The sequence below is a fragment of the Poromitra crassiceps genome (genome assembly GCF_964638095.1).
Source record: "Poromitra crassiceps genome assembly, chromosome: 7".
Classification (NCBI taxonomy): Eukaryota; Metazoa; Chordata; class Actinopteri; order Beryciformes; family Melamphaidae; genus Poromitra; species Poromitra crassiceps.
In genome coordinates this window covers 27,789,824-27,804,195 of record NC_139628.1, presented here as the reverse complement: position 1 = coordinate 27,804,195, position 14,372 = coordinate 27,789,824, and the positions used below count along the sequence as shown (strand labels likewise).

Genomic DNA, 14,372 nt, shown 5'->3' with positions numbered 1-14,372 from the left:
CAACTGAGCATGCAGACAATTAAAATAAGGGTGCAATGCATGCTTTTGCACCCCCGTAGAACCGGGCCTGGGCTCAGCTGTCATCAGGGTCAGGCCATCGACATAAATAAGATGGACTGAGCGTGGCTATCTCCGCCCAGCAGGGTCGAGTGAAGCCGAAATCCTGCCAGATCAGTGAACCAGATTCTGCACAGTAGCTCCGTTGAGTTAGAACCTCTGTGAGGTCCCCGCCCCTCTGAACTTTCTTATGTAGAGCTGCTGTTTCTAGATTTGCGCAGTGCGTTGTGTATTTATATACAGTCTAGCTCTGTATATATGGTACTTTAAGTTGTAATATTTTTTGTCTCGCCAAAAGTAACCAGGAAGATTCCCACTATGAGATCAGTTTATCAAAATGACGCCTGTACGAAAATCAGATTTTCGTTGTCGGAGATTGAGCTGTATCAGCCAGACAAGTCGGACCTCCGGGCTGCTCTCAGCCTCTCACTGAGCTATAAGGGGGAAAGGAAATTATCGGATGAACTGATGTTTGCAGCTCTGTGTTGATTAGCCTAATGTTTCTGTGGCATTTTGATTAACTTTATGATTTAATTCCTTTTGGAGCAAATGTTGGTTTAACAAATCTAACCGTGAGGCTACGTTGTTGTACTGGTACAGTGTGGGTAGGGCAGCCAAACCTAACGTTAGCCCAGGCTGGTCTCTTCTCTGACTCTGTAGCGTTATATTCCACTGAGCTATATCTTATTTATGTCAATGGTAGGCCTATATCATTACAACAGCTAAGAGAGGAGCTTGTGAAGAACGAACATCCCCACAGTCAAAGCATTTCCCCAAGATATGCATATAAAAACGTTTGTTGCTTTAATACCAAAAATAAAACCTCTGTTTGTATGTGACGCTAACCCGTTAGCGATGAGCTAATGGCTAGTGGTTGTGTACTAGGCCTCATCTTATATCCGGTTTAACGTTAACATTATAAAACACATTTCCTGTCAGTTGGACAACCTGGTCAGTTCTGAAAATGTGTCTATTATTGTGTTATTCCAGCTATCGTTATCGGTTGTTAAGTTATAGTAATATTAAGCCGACAAATAATGCAAAAACAGCCGGCTAACTCAAGCGGCTAATGCTAGCCTACGATAATGTAGCTGGAGTAACTAATAAAACACATATTTACTGAACTTACTTCAGTCCCCATTAACAATGTTAATTCCTTGCGCACCTTTCTCAAAACAATGTCCTTTTTATTGTGGTCCATCGATATGTCTGGTAGATAACATGAAAGCAGCACTGTGTCCTGTCTATGTAAAACTAACGCTAGCTCTATAATATGAAGAGCCTATCCAGCCAATGACGGCTTGAGACTGGCTGCCACAGGTGTCAATCATCCCTTTTTATATGTCAAATAACTGCTTAACAACAAACTGATCAGAAAAATGACCACTTGCACAGGCATTAGCATGATAATAACTATCTAAAATGATACAAACCCCCTTTGGAAAAAAACTATCTGACGTGTACTGTGATTATTTCGGTTGTCCATTTCCCCATCCACTAACATGGGGAGGCGCCTTGTGACCTATACTGGCACCTGCCGCCAGAGCGGCGATCTAACATACACCCTAATATACACCCTTGGGTCAGGCACAACCACCATGTTATTTATATTTGGTAAAAATGGCCTCCATGTTTTGTTAAAGGTATAGAGAGCCGCAGGAACGAGTCCGGAAATCATCGATGCTAACAGTCCTGGTTCTTCACTGTTTTCGCCTATGGGAGTTTTGAATGGGTTTTTGGCGCGATGCTTCTAATAATCTCTCTGGGCAACGCTGGCTTAATCAAATGCGAACCAGTGTTTAGTAATATCATCTTCACACACGAGGACCACTTTTATGAGTTTTGAAGCTTTTACGTGCCGTTAAAAGGGCGGCTAGCTAGCAAACGGCTAAATGAGACTACACTGTTCAGTCGATGGGGATATTATACGTCAATAACGTCACCACTTCAAAGGACGAACACGGAAATTCTCTTTCCCTCACCTGGTTCAGCCCCGTTCAGCCCGGGGTAATCAGTGCACACATCAACAACAGTCCAGGTTGAGTGCTGACGTGACGTAGAAGCCTATGCGACAGTGTGTAGTTCTGGATTAGCTTAGCTCGAGCCTTTTACTTCTAGGGCTCGCATTTACGCTACAAAACTCATGAAAGTGGTCCTCATGTGTGAAGATTATCCGACTGAACTCTGGTTCGTGTTTGATTAATCTTGCGTTGCCCAGAGACCGTATTTGAAGCATCGCGGCAAAAACCCATTCAAAAATCCCATAGACAGAAACAGTGAAGAACCTGGAAGTCCGGGACTTCCGCGTTCTGCCTACAAAAATACGTCATCCCTGCGGCTCTCTATTGAAGTAGCCTTTAAGAGAACATCTGATTTCCCTTCAGTTTGATGTAATGGAGCACCTCCTTAATCCATCTATCATGAGTGGGAGGCAGGTGACACATGCTTCCACTTTCAAAGAATGAGACCCGAAAAGCCCGGACCGTTTGAAATGGTACTGAAAAGTTTGTATCAGGTGGAATGCCAAATATTGCTGGAAGTGGATTAGGAGCAATAGGTATGTTGCAGACGTCCTGCAAGGTTTCAAAAACGTCATTCATGCATGTATGAGATACTATTAATCCCTGTACATTACTGATAGTTCATGAAGTACCTTATGTGAATTAATAATGGTTTTTCATGCTCAAAGACATGATAATTATCCTTTCCATAAAGTGTTGCATTACCCTGAAATCCTGGCTGCCACAAAGGTAGCAAGGACTTGGCCCGCCCATTTAGAGAGAATATATGATTGGTCAATTTGACTGTCATTCCAAATACGATCACATCGGATTGACACACCGGCCCTCTGCTGAAATTACAGCGGGCAAGCCCACAGCGCAAAATAGAGCTGCATATATCTTCACCGCAACTGTGAAGTACAAAATTCTGATTCCGACCTTTCACCGTCCAACACAAACTGAATAGGCCGTTTTAATGGGTTCATTTCCTCAGAAATATGTTTAGAAGTTAATTGTCAAATTATGAATTAATAAAATAAAATTGTAACAACTTTAAAATATTATTGTTTAGAATATCTAACGGCCCTCAGGTCCCTGATGGTTCCCCTCTGGTATTTTGTATTATTATGCTACTTACAGTTTCTAGCATCCAGGGAAAAAGATCATAGGTAGCTACCCAACCAGGTAGGTAGCTAACCAAACTTGTGCTAACTGCTACACCTGCAGGAGTCCCAGTACAGGTAACTGCCACCTGGTGGTACAAAAAGTTTATTACATCAAAAATGATTACCTCACTTTGACCCAGCAAACTTTACAACCAAATCGCAATAAAGTTAAACTGTTAAACCTGATTAATCAATGAATTAAACATTAGATGAAGACATTCAAATATGCTTTCACAGATCATTCATGTAATAGGCAATGCTTGTTGTGACTTAGTTACTTTAGTTAATTACCAGGCTAGAAGTAATACACCGAAGAGATGAGGTTTAAATTCATTGTGCCTTTAATATGAACTCGCCTTTGTTGATGTCACTGTTCTTGTTTAATTCATGTTAGTAAACTTTGGGGATAATATATCTGAATTCAATATACTATGTCAATACAAAAAATAATGGTGATATTAGCTGCATGTTATTCTGCTGCAGTAATCACAAATCAGTTTCACAAGCTCTCCATTTACTTTGTGATGACATTCTTACATTGTTGTTTACATTCTAGCAATGCAATGTCAGAAACAAACATGATTATGCATAATCAGACTGTCACTGAACTTTGATTCATTGATTACATGTTTGGTTGGACAGAGAGAAGTGTGTTCCGCCTGCAGACAGTGGAGGGCGCTCTTCAGGTTAGATGCAGCGGTGTCTCTTCAGACCAGATGACCAAGTGAACATTTTCTTACAGCAGTCACACCAGTAGCCCGTTCCAGTGTGAATGTGTTTGTGTGTTGTTAGGTTACTTAACCGACTGTAACTGCTCCCACATTGGTCACATTTGTAGGGCTTCTCTCCAGTGTGACTGTGTTTGTGTGTTGTTAGGTTACTTAACCGACTGAAACTGCTCCCACATTGGTCACATTTGTAGGGCTTCTCTCCAGTGTGAATGCGTTTGTGTGTTGTTAGGTTACTTAACCGACTGAAACTGCTCCCACATTGGTCACATTTGCAGGGCTTCTCTCCAGTGTGAATGCGTTTGTGTGTCGTTAGGTTACTTGACTGACTGAAACTGGTTCCACATTGGTCACATTTGTAGGGCTTCTCTCCAGTGTGAATGCGTTGGGTGTGTTTTTTTAGGTTACTTAACACATTGAACCTGCTCCCACATGGGTCACATTTGTAGGGCTTATCTCCAGTGTGAATGTGTTTGTGTCTTTTTAGGTTACCTAACACATTGAAACTGCTCACACATTGGTCACATTTGTAGGGCTTCTCTCCAGTGTGAATGTGTTTGTGTGTTTTTAGGGCACCTAAATGACTGAAACTGCTCCCACATTGGTCACATTTGTAGGGCTTATCTCCAGTGTGAATGTGTTTGTGTCTTTTTAGGCTACCTAACACATTAAAACTGCTCACACATTGGTCACATTTGTAGGGCTTATCTCCAGTGTGAATGTGTTTGTGTCTTTTTAGGTTACCTAACACATTGAAACTGCTCACACATTGGTCACATTTGTAGGGCTTATCTCCAGTGTGAATGCGTTTGTGTCTTTTTAGGGTACCTAACACATTAAAACTGCTCGCACATTGGTCACATTTGTAGGGCTTCTCTCCAGTGTGAATGTGTTTGGGTCTCTTGTTGGTGTCTCTCTGTTTCTATAAAGACACAAAGAAAGAATTAGGGCAGGGCCACAGTGTGTGTGTGTGTGTGTGTGTGTGTGTGTGTGTGTGTGTGTGTGTGTGTGTGTGTGTGTGTGTGTTGCAACATCAGTGATACAACAGTGATATGTTTCTCACCTCTTCTGAAGAATTCATTTGGACAATGCTCCTCCCCTCCTACGCCAGATGTCTGTCCTCCCACCAAGCAGCTCTGTAGATACAGCAGGGGTTAAATTAAATCAGTCATATACAATTGGAATTACAAATGGGGGCTCAAACTCTTTAGGAAATTGTTCAAAATGGAATGAATGGTATGTTGCTTAAAATGTATTTAGATAATCATAATAATAAGTTTGAAGGACATTACAATCTAAATGTTGAAGATTTGTGAGTTCTTAAATAGCAGAGGATAATTTCATTTAATAAATTAAGACAAAGTCCTTATATTTATAGTGCGTTCCTTTATCGCAAAATAACTGGGATGTGGAGGCTAAATGATGTCACATCCGTTTTGTTAGCGTTCCATTTGCAGAAAACTTGAGCTGGGAAGTTCACTGTTCATTGGTCAGATCCAGTCGCTAGCCAGACTAGCCATTGTTAGCAATAACAGTTGATAACATGGCATTTCGTGGCATTTTGCGCATACAAACACTGCAGCCTCATGTCCACACAGATAGATGTTAGGCAGTGCTTTGTGTACAGCTGATTTAATCAGACACAAACAAACCAGAAGTGCTAAACAACATTACTACAATTATAACTACTGTTGTTGCGCTGCGCAGCCATCTTGGATTTTTGAGGTCGGGGCTGCTGAGGCTCCTACGAGTTTGGAATAGTCTGGGCACCTTTCACCCCGTTTTTTGTCATGGGGGCGTAAACCAAGGAACTGGAAGCAACACTGGAAATAAGTGCGCCAAAAAACGTCCTTGTTGCCGTTAGCTTGACGTGGCGAGGTTACGTTAGCTAGAGCCTGAAAAGAACAACAACACAAGTTGTATAGTAGCGTTAGCACATTTCTAGTAACTGCCGAGGAAGGTTTCTGGAGAGCCAAAGACAATGGAGTACTCGCCATGTGAAATCTTATGATCAATGTCCATGTCTGTCCCAGCACAGATGCTTCAACTGTTGTACTCGATCCTCCATTATCGATAACAGCGGACAGACAACTAGCGTTATAACTATTCCATCAACTGGCCATTTGTTTGAAAAGTAAAGCTTCTGTATTGGCTTAAAATATGTGAGATTGTGAATCCGCAATGTTTCTACAAGAACTTCTTCAAAAACTTTGTTCGGTACGTCCATCTTTTGTTTTGTTGTTTGCCGTTTTATTTTCTGATTCGTTGTGTCTAATTGTCAAGTTAACGAGCTATTTCCGCTCTTCCTTCCTGTCTAGGGCGGGCTCTAGGCCGGAAACAGGCAGGATGACAAAATCACTTGTGAACGGAGACCAGGCTCTTTCTCGCCGAGAAGAGCCTGGTGACGCGAGGTTAGTTTAGAATGGGAAATACCAGCTCTGGTGACATCACCGTCCCAGCTCATGACCTTTGAAGTCGTAAGATTACCAATTCCCAGTTATAAAGGAATGCACGATTAATCTGCATATCGTGGCAATAAAAGTGATTCTGATAAATAAAAGACAACAAGCAGAATACGATCTATCTATGAATTAGATTTAGCCTATATTCTATTAATTCAATATCAAACAGTAAGAATCAAAACAACTCAAGCCTACAATATAGTCCTGTGTGTGTGTGTGTGTGTGTGTGTGTGTGTGTGTGTGTGTGTGAACAAAGGGTAATAAACCAATGGCTCCGACGGCCGTGGTTTTCTTGAGTTAGTTGGACACATGAGAGAATTTGATCACATACAATAACGGAGATCAGAGAGAGAGCGCGAGAAAGATGATACTGCTGCGTGAAACAACCGTTTAGAAGCAGTCTTTGCACAGCCTGTGCCGTATTGAGGACAGGAGAAGCTTCCTTTTTAAATATACTTTATTGAATTATTCAGTCAGGGGTAACAAACATTTACAGTAATACATTTTTTTATATATATATATAAACAGTAGAAGGGAGTACTTAACAACAAATAAGAAGTCTATTAGGTAAGCAGGTGCCAGGGTGTGGGTCTTTTTGTTCTGATGTCCAGTGTTCTTTGTCTTTTCAGTTCTGTTATGATTTGTTTATAGACCACTTCACCTGGGATGACGGCTTGGTGGATAACTGTGGCACACCTCGTCTTCCACAATTTGCTCACGACCACACAAACAACTGTCCAGAAAAAGTCCTGGTGTGGCCCTGGCATCGTTTCATTAAAAACACCATACATCACAGCATTATAATTCACAGTAACATTAAGACCAATACTAACCAATAACCATTTTCCCCAAAACATATTTAGATCGCTCACATTTTAGGAGCAGATGTTCTATGGTTTCATCCTCCTTGCAGTCGTCCATAGGACACTCTTTGGTTTTAGCAAAGCAGCTCCACTTGACGACTGCTCGGACTGCTAGTCTGCCAACTGAGACCAGCCACATGATGTCTCTCTTGTTTTCTGAGAGACTCGTATATTTTTAATACAGACCTGAGAGCTTGCTTCATCTAAATGTTTGTAGGGGAAAACACCACCATACAAGTCATTACACAATTTTACATATATATATTTGCTGGACATTTCATTCCACGCAATATTCATGTGTGCAAACTTGTTTACAAAATCACCATACAAAAGTTTATAATATGGAACTGAGCTCCTTGCGCGTCCTTTTTTTTGGGTCCAGCTCAGAGCCTCACCTATCCACATGGCCTTTCGCTCTATGGCTGATGCAACATTCTTACAAAAAACAATGTTTAGTTTTAACCCCAGAGGGCCGGTTGCACCAACTGGTCTTACACTGGTCTTAAGCTAAGTTGGTCGTAACTTTACGACCTAACAGCTACGCCGGTTGCACCAAGACGACTTAAGCCTTATTTTCACTAAGACCAGGCGTAACTCCTACGCCTCGTCAGGAGGAGGCGTAGAGCCTGCCTGTAACAGAGATCTCCGCGGAGACCTTTTTGACCGTCATCGTCGTAACACCGCCAGTTCGCCGTCTTTGAAAGCACGACGTTAGATTATAACTAACTAGTTAACCTAACCCGCCTTCCAAAATGTTGCCGTTAGTTTTTTAGAAGTTAATACATAGAATTGGGAACGTTACATTCAATTTCATTCAGACTGACTCTGTCTGCTCAATAGCCGCCATTTTTCCCCCGGAGCGAGGGAGGATGGGAGGAGGGAGGGTGTTTTACAGTAGTGGCTGAGAGAGCGTAGTGGCACAGTGCTCCAAGCAGGTCGCGATCGCAAGGCACATTTTTTGCAACATCATCCAATCAGGGTGCATTCCCTGGCAATTCACATGGACGCGCATTGCTACGACCAGCATAGTTAAGACCAGACATAAGCCGTGTTGGTGCAACAGGCGTAAGTCCATGGTCTTAACTAAGACCGACGTAGGAGTTACGACCAGGCATAGTTAAGACCAGTTGGTGCAACCGGCCAGCCCCAAGGCCTCCCTCCTTCTTACTCTTATAGAGTAACTGCCTTTTTGTGACCTTTTGTGAAAACGGTTGCTAAAAACAATAATTTGGATAAAACAAACATTTTTATTATTAATATTCTAATTTTATAGTTACCGGTACTTCCTTTATTGCCCCACTTTTCAAGTTCTTCCTTTATTTCTGTTTCTTTGCTATCCCAGTTTTCTTCATAACAATTGTTACTTATTTTAATACCTAAAACTGTCATATAATTTCTATCATTTATATGAATTACAGGTCGAGAGTTATTCTCTCCAAACCAGACTCCTTCTGTTTTATTGTGGTTCAGTCTGGCACCAGACACCTCTTCATTATGTCCTAAGGTGTTCATTCATTTACTATGTCCAGTTCCTTTTGACTTTTGACTATGACCAGGCCCGCCGCACCCCATTACGCAGAGTACGCAGACTGCGTAGGGCATCATGTGACTGAGGGCACCAAAAAAAAAATTTTTTTTTTTTTGGTGCCCTCAGTCAGGCCACTCACTGAACAGCAGGCCAGGCGCTGCCTACTGGTTTACTAGTGATTTTATTACTTTATTCAGGGTTGAAGTGGGTGCATCTCATTGTAAAATTGGAGTCGGCCCAAGTTGGGCTTCAAACGGCCCAAATTGGGCTTCAAACGGCCCAAATCTGGCTTCAACCGGCCCAAATCTGGCTTCAACTGGTCCAAATCTGGCTTCAAACGGCCCAAATCGGGCTTCAAATGGCCCAAATCTGGCTTCAAACAGCCCAAATCTGGCTTCAAATGGCCCAAATTGGGCTTCAAACAGCCCAAAAAATTTTGGGCTGTCACACGTCAGCCCGTATTGGCCTGGCCTGCTTGGTATCTAATGCCTGGCCTGAATTATGATCCCAGTCCGCCCCTGCTTGCATGTACAGTTTAACAATCGCTTGTTTGCTGACATGTACAGTAATTCTAACAATTGTTTGTTTGCCACATGTAATGTAATGTGAGATACACTAGTATCGTTCATAATTAATGATTTTGCAGTCTTTCGTTTGACAGTTATTGAAAGTTTTGCGGGGGGGGGGGGGGGGGGGGGGGTAGCCTGGTAAACCGCCCGTCACGTGAACTCACATTTCATTTGGTTCTCCGTGACGGTCTGGACCCGCACAGGCAGTTTAAGATGATTGGTCGAGCCATGCCGGCCATTGCCGGGCCGACGAATCAGCGGCGGCCGTAGGCGGGCAGGCTCGTCTGGGCAAGTAGTGGGTACATGGTCTTTGTAGTTCTTTTCACTCGTCAACATCGCGGAAGTGACAGGCAGTCTGAATGAAATTGAATGTAATGTTCCCAATTCTATGTATTAAATTCTAAAAAACGACCCTCAACATTTGGGAAGGCTAAGCCACACAACTAGTTCGTTATAATCTAACTAAATGCTTCGAAGGTGACTTTACGACCGCGAGGACTCAATCAATGAATACCACGGAGATCATCCACAGGCACCTTCCGCGATCTGATTGGTTGAAGTTAACACCCACCAGCGGTGATAGACAGATGGGTCATCCAATCACCTGCCAAGTAGCTTGGACAAAGTGCCCGCCTCCGTCAGCGGGTCTGGTGACTTCAAACCCAGATCGACTGGTTTAGTGAAACCCATGTGGAGCTATACCGTCCATCTGGCAGCGTCAGGTTAGGGGGGGGCACCACAAAACAATTACACTTAGGGCACCCAAATGGCCAGCAGCGGCCCTGACTATGACTGTGACATCATCGGCGTAGGCAGGAGAAGCTTCCCAGTGCCGACAGGAACCCTGGGAGTTTGAGTATTTCATGACATGTTTTGCTTCCCAGGTGCGCTGGATTTGCGTTGATCACTCACAGCCGCATGTGTTGTTTGCTCGCCGCGTGCAAGCGGTGCACCATGATAGAGAGATCAAACACACCCTGCTGTAAATTCAGTGCAGGCTGTGCAAAGACTGCTTCTAAACGCTTGTTTCACGCAGCAGTATCATTTAACCTCCCAGGCGAACTTACTGGCTTAACTAGGCTGGCGATCATATCTTCGGATCTGCAATCGGAGGTCGGATACGGGTAGGAGAGCTTTTTGAACAGCCTTGTCCACCTATTCTGGATTCTAAAACGCTGTGTGGCGCCGACTGCTGTACAGTAAGAAGGCGTCACGTTATGGGGCTAAGGCTAAGGCTAAAGCTAATCTAATTCTGCCCATAGATGATTTAGCCTTACTTGGAGTTTTTGCGTTTCCAAAGGTGACCTTCGTTGTGCGCAGTAGTTGTAGACTGGATCGGAACACAAAGAAACCTTGGTCAGAGGCCTAGTCCTGTGTTGTCCTGGAATTTCTGTAGAGATGTAGGCTGTCTTCCATGTATTTGGTGATCACAGCTAGCAGGATAAACCTAGCAACATTTTTTCCCCAATTTCCGGCCAGGATTTTTCAAAATAAAAGACGTCATTCAAACTCGCTAAAATACACAAATTGAACTGATGTCACGGTAATTGAATACACATACCATTGGAAAATGTTATATTGCATTGTTGACAGCTGTTGACATTGGTGGAAATGCAAAAATCCAGGCTTTCTGTGTTCGCCCAGAGGCCATTGAAAGATGCCGATTTCAAATAAATATTAAAAATCAAAAGTTAATCGTGGCAAATCAAACTCACTTGATACATGTAGGGGGACACCTTATCTGCCAAATTTTTATTGTTGTTGACATTGCTGGAAATGCAAAAATCCAGGCTTTCTGTGCTCTCCCAGATGCCATTGAAAGAAGCTGATTTCAAATAAATATTAAAAATCAAAAGTCAATCGTGGCAAATCAAACTCACTTTATACATGTAGCCTAGGGGCATTTCCAGCAATGTCAACAACAATAAAAATTTACACACGTGTCGCTACAAGGGCAGGTTCCTATGGCAGATAAGGTGTCCCCCTACATGTATCAAGTGAGTTTGATTTGCCACGATTGACTTTTGATTTTTAATATTTATTTGAAATCGGCTTCTTTCAATGGCCTTTCAAGAAAGGAAAGCATTTCAAGAAATAACATAGGCTACTGTCTCCTTTGTATTTGTTCTGCTGGTCAATTTTCATTCAACTATTAAACTAGAGGTTCATCTTAGTGTTTTATGTTGAATGTTTTATGTTGAACTTAATCATCCTAACCTAACATTAACTCAACAACTAAGGGGGTTGTTGTGACAGTGAGGGAAGTCCGATTGTTGGAACATGGAGTTTATAAAGATGAACAGGAAAAGGAAGAGGTGCATGTGTGCATGGGTTTTGGGTCAGTTCACACAAAAGGGGATGCCACGCCTCCTTGGAATATGATGTAACGTTCATTCCACCTCAGAAGGTTAGGTAACATCTTGACTATTGCAGAAATGTATCATGTGTTGGACTATTCTTTTAATTCATGGCAAGAAGGCTTCCACAAGGCCGAAAAGTCAAAAAGTGTCCCATAATACCTCAAGTCACCCTACATCACATCGCTTATATTTTGACATTCTGAGTGAGAGCAGAAGTAGCTCAAGAGTTTGATGTATAATATATGCATGTCGCATTAAAGTTGTGTGAACTGTCGCAGTTTTAAAAATGTAAACAGAGTTGGCCGGCTAGAGTCAGACACTCAAGCTTTTGCGCCACTTGGGCTTCATAGGGTTCCATTGCCGTTGCCACCCAGTGACGCGGTTTGTTTACCAAAATGCTGCTTGGCTGATCCCTCGTATAAAACAATATATCTGAACTTTTCATGCATCAAGAATAAAAACCACCAGAGGGCGTCATGCTGACATGGTTGAGATTCTAGGCGCTCTAGCTGTGGTGCTTCACCCGTCAATCAAACAGTTTAGGCAGAGCTCGGATTTTCTCCCCAGGTCTTATTCTGTTTATTTCAAACAAACCCGGGAATAGATTACTGTAACTGTAACTGTAACAAAACTGCATAGGAAAATGTTACTTGGTTGTTGTAAACATTACCAGTCTGGATCTGTTGTCCATCACCCTTCACTCTGGAATAAAACCAATTAAATTTCAAATTAAAATTAGTGAATAAATAGTTTGATAAATACCCTTTCAATCAAATGAGATTTCCTGTCATCTAGAAGGCATCAAAATGCCTTTCTTAAATCTTCAGTAAGCGATGCAGAAGAAATGTAATGACAAAATATAAGCTGTCTGCTCACATTGATGAGGCAAGGCATATGTATGTTAATCTATAATGTGGTGTTGTAAGTGTGTGTGTGTGGATGTGTGTGGGTGTGTGCGTGCGTGTGTGTGTGCGTGTGCGTGCGTGTGTGTGTGTGTGTCTGCCTGTGGTATAAATATGTTGAAAGCCCTTAATGTACAGATTATAGTAAGGGTCATGAACTCTGACCACTTCAAATCTGTCTAGTGTGTGCGTGTGCATAATATGTGCCAGTGTTTGTGTGTGATTACAGCAAAGTGATTACTGTAACAGCTTCATAATAAAATGGCCCCATTTAATTATATGCACCTCTCCTTCTCTCTCTCCCCTCTCTGTCTCTCAGACACACACATTTCTACTTCACACACACACACACACACACACACACACACACACACACACACACACACACACACACACACACACACAGGAACACTCTGATCAGGGCCAAACTACCAAGCTCCACTCTTCCTGTTTCTGACAGCGCAGAGCACGCCACGTTATCTATGACACACACACACGCACACACACGCACACACACGCACACACACACACACACACACACACACACACACACACACACAATCAGCTCACAGATCGAGAGAGAGAGAGAGAGAGAGAGAGATCAACTTCTCATGCTATTGATGCTTTTCTTATTGCTTCTGCAGCTCAATGAGAAAAGGGAGAGAAAGGAGCGATAGAGTAAAAAAAGAAGAGGAGGAGATGAGGAAGAAGTGAAGAACAGGGGAGAAAAGGTGAGGACAGAAGCGAGCGAGCGAGTGAGCATTCCTGAAACCAGAGAGGGGGAGAGAGAGGGGAGGCGGCAAACAGGTAGAATAACAGAGAGAGAGAGACAGAGACAGACAGGCAGACAGACAGACAGACAGACAGACAGACAGACAGACAGATAGACAGACAGGCAGACAGACAGACACACAAATCAAAAATACCAGAACCTCAAGCGAAAAATACGACCCGTTATACGAGCTATTATGCCTAAAGTTACATAATGCTTTTAGCACTTTTGTGTGTGTATGAGGGGGGGGGGGGGCGACTGAGGACAGACAGAGAGAGAGAGACAGAGCGAGAGAGGCAGAGAGCGAGAGAGAAAGAGAGAAGTATGTATCAGGAAATAGGAGAAGAGGCGGGCCAGCTTCCCAGAAAAAGAAGGGATTAAATAGCACCGGAGGGGCGAAGAGAAGGAGAAGAGAAGTGAACACAAATAGAGGGGAGGGGACGAGAGAGGACAGAGGAGTAATGACAAGTGCAGCAGAGAGAGAGAGAGACAGAGAGAGAGAGACAGACAGAGAGAGACAGAGAGAGAGACAGACACACACAGAGACACAGAGAGAGAGATAGATACAGCTATATACAGAGGGATACAGAGTGAGAGAGTGAGAGAGAGAGAGAGAGAGATACAGGAGAGTGATACAGAGAGAGAGAGAGAGAGAGAGAGAAAGAGAGCAATATTAGGCAACAGATAAGCAGAAGAGAGAGACACACACTTATTGTCATTTCTTTACTCTAAAGATGACTGAGCTCACCCTTCACTGCTACAGCCTGGGGGAATAGGGTCACGCACGCACACACACACACACACACGCACGGCGCACGCACGCACACACACACACACACACACACACACACACACACACACACACACACACACACACACACACGCACACACACACACACACACACACACACACGCACGGCGCACGCACACACACACACACACACACACACACACACTAGATGAAC

At 43.1% G+C, this 14,372-nt stretch overlaps 1 long non-coding RNA gene across 1 annotated transcript; it reads right to left on the bottom strand.

Moving 5' to 3' along the window:
- Positions 1 to 3,574: 3,574 nt before the first annotated feature.
- Positions 3,575 to 10,787, bottom strand: LOC310779176. The gene is made up of 3 exons (XR_014552818.1): positions 10,651 to 10,787; positions 5,015 to 5,087; positions 3,575 to 4,873 (listed from the first exon to the last, which is right to left on the bottom strand). It is a non-coding gene; the product is annotated as an uncharacterized lncRNA (long non-coding RNA).
- Between the last annotated feature and the right edge of the window lie 3,585 nt (positions 10,788 to 14,372).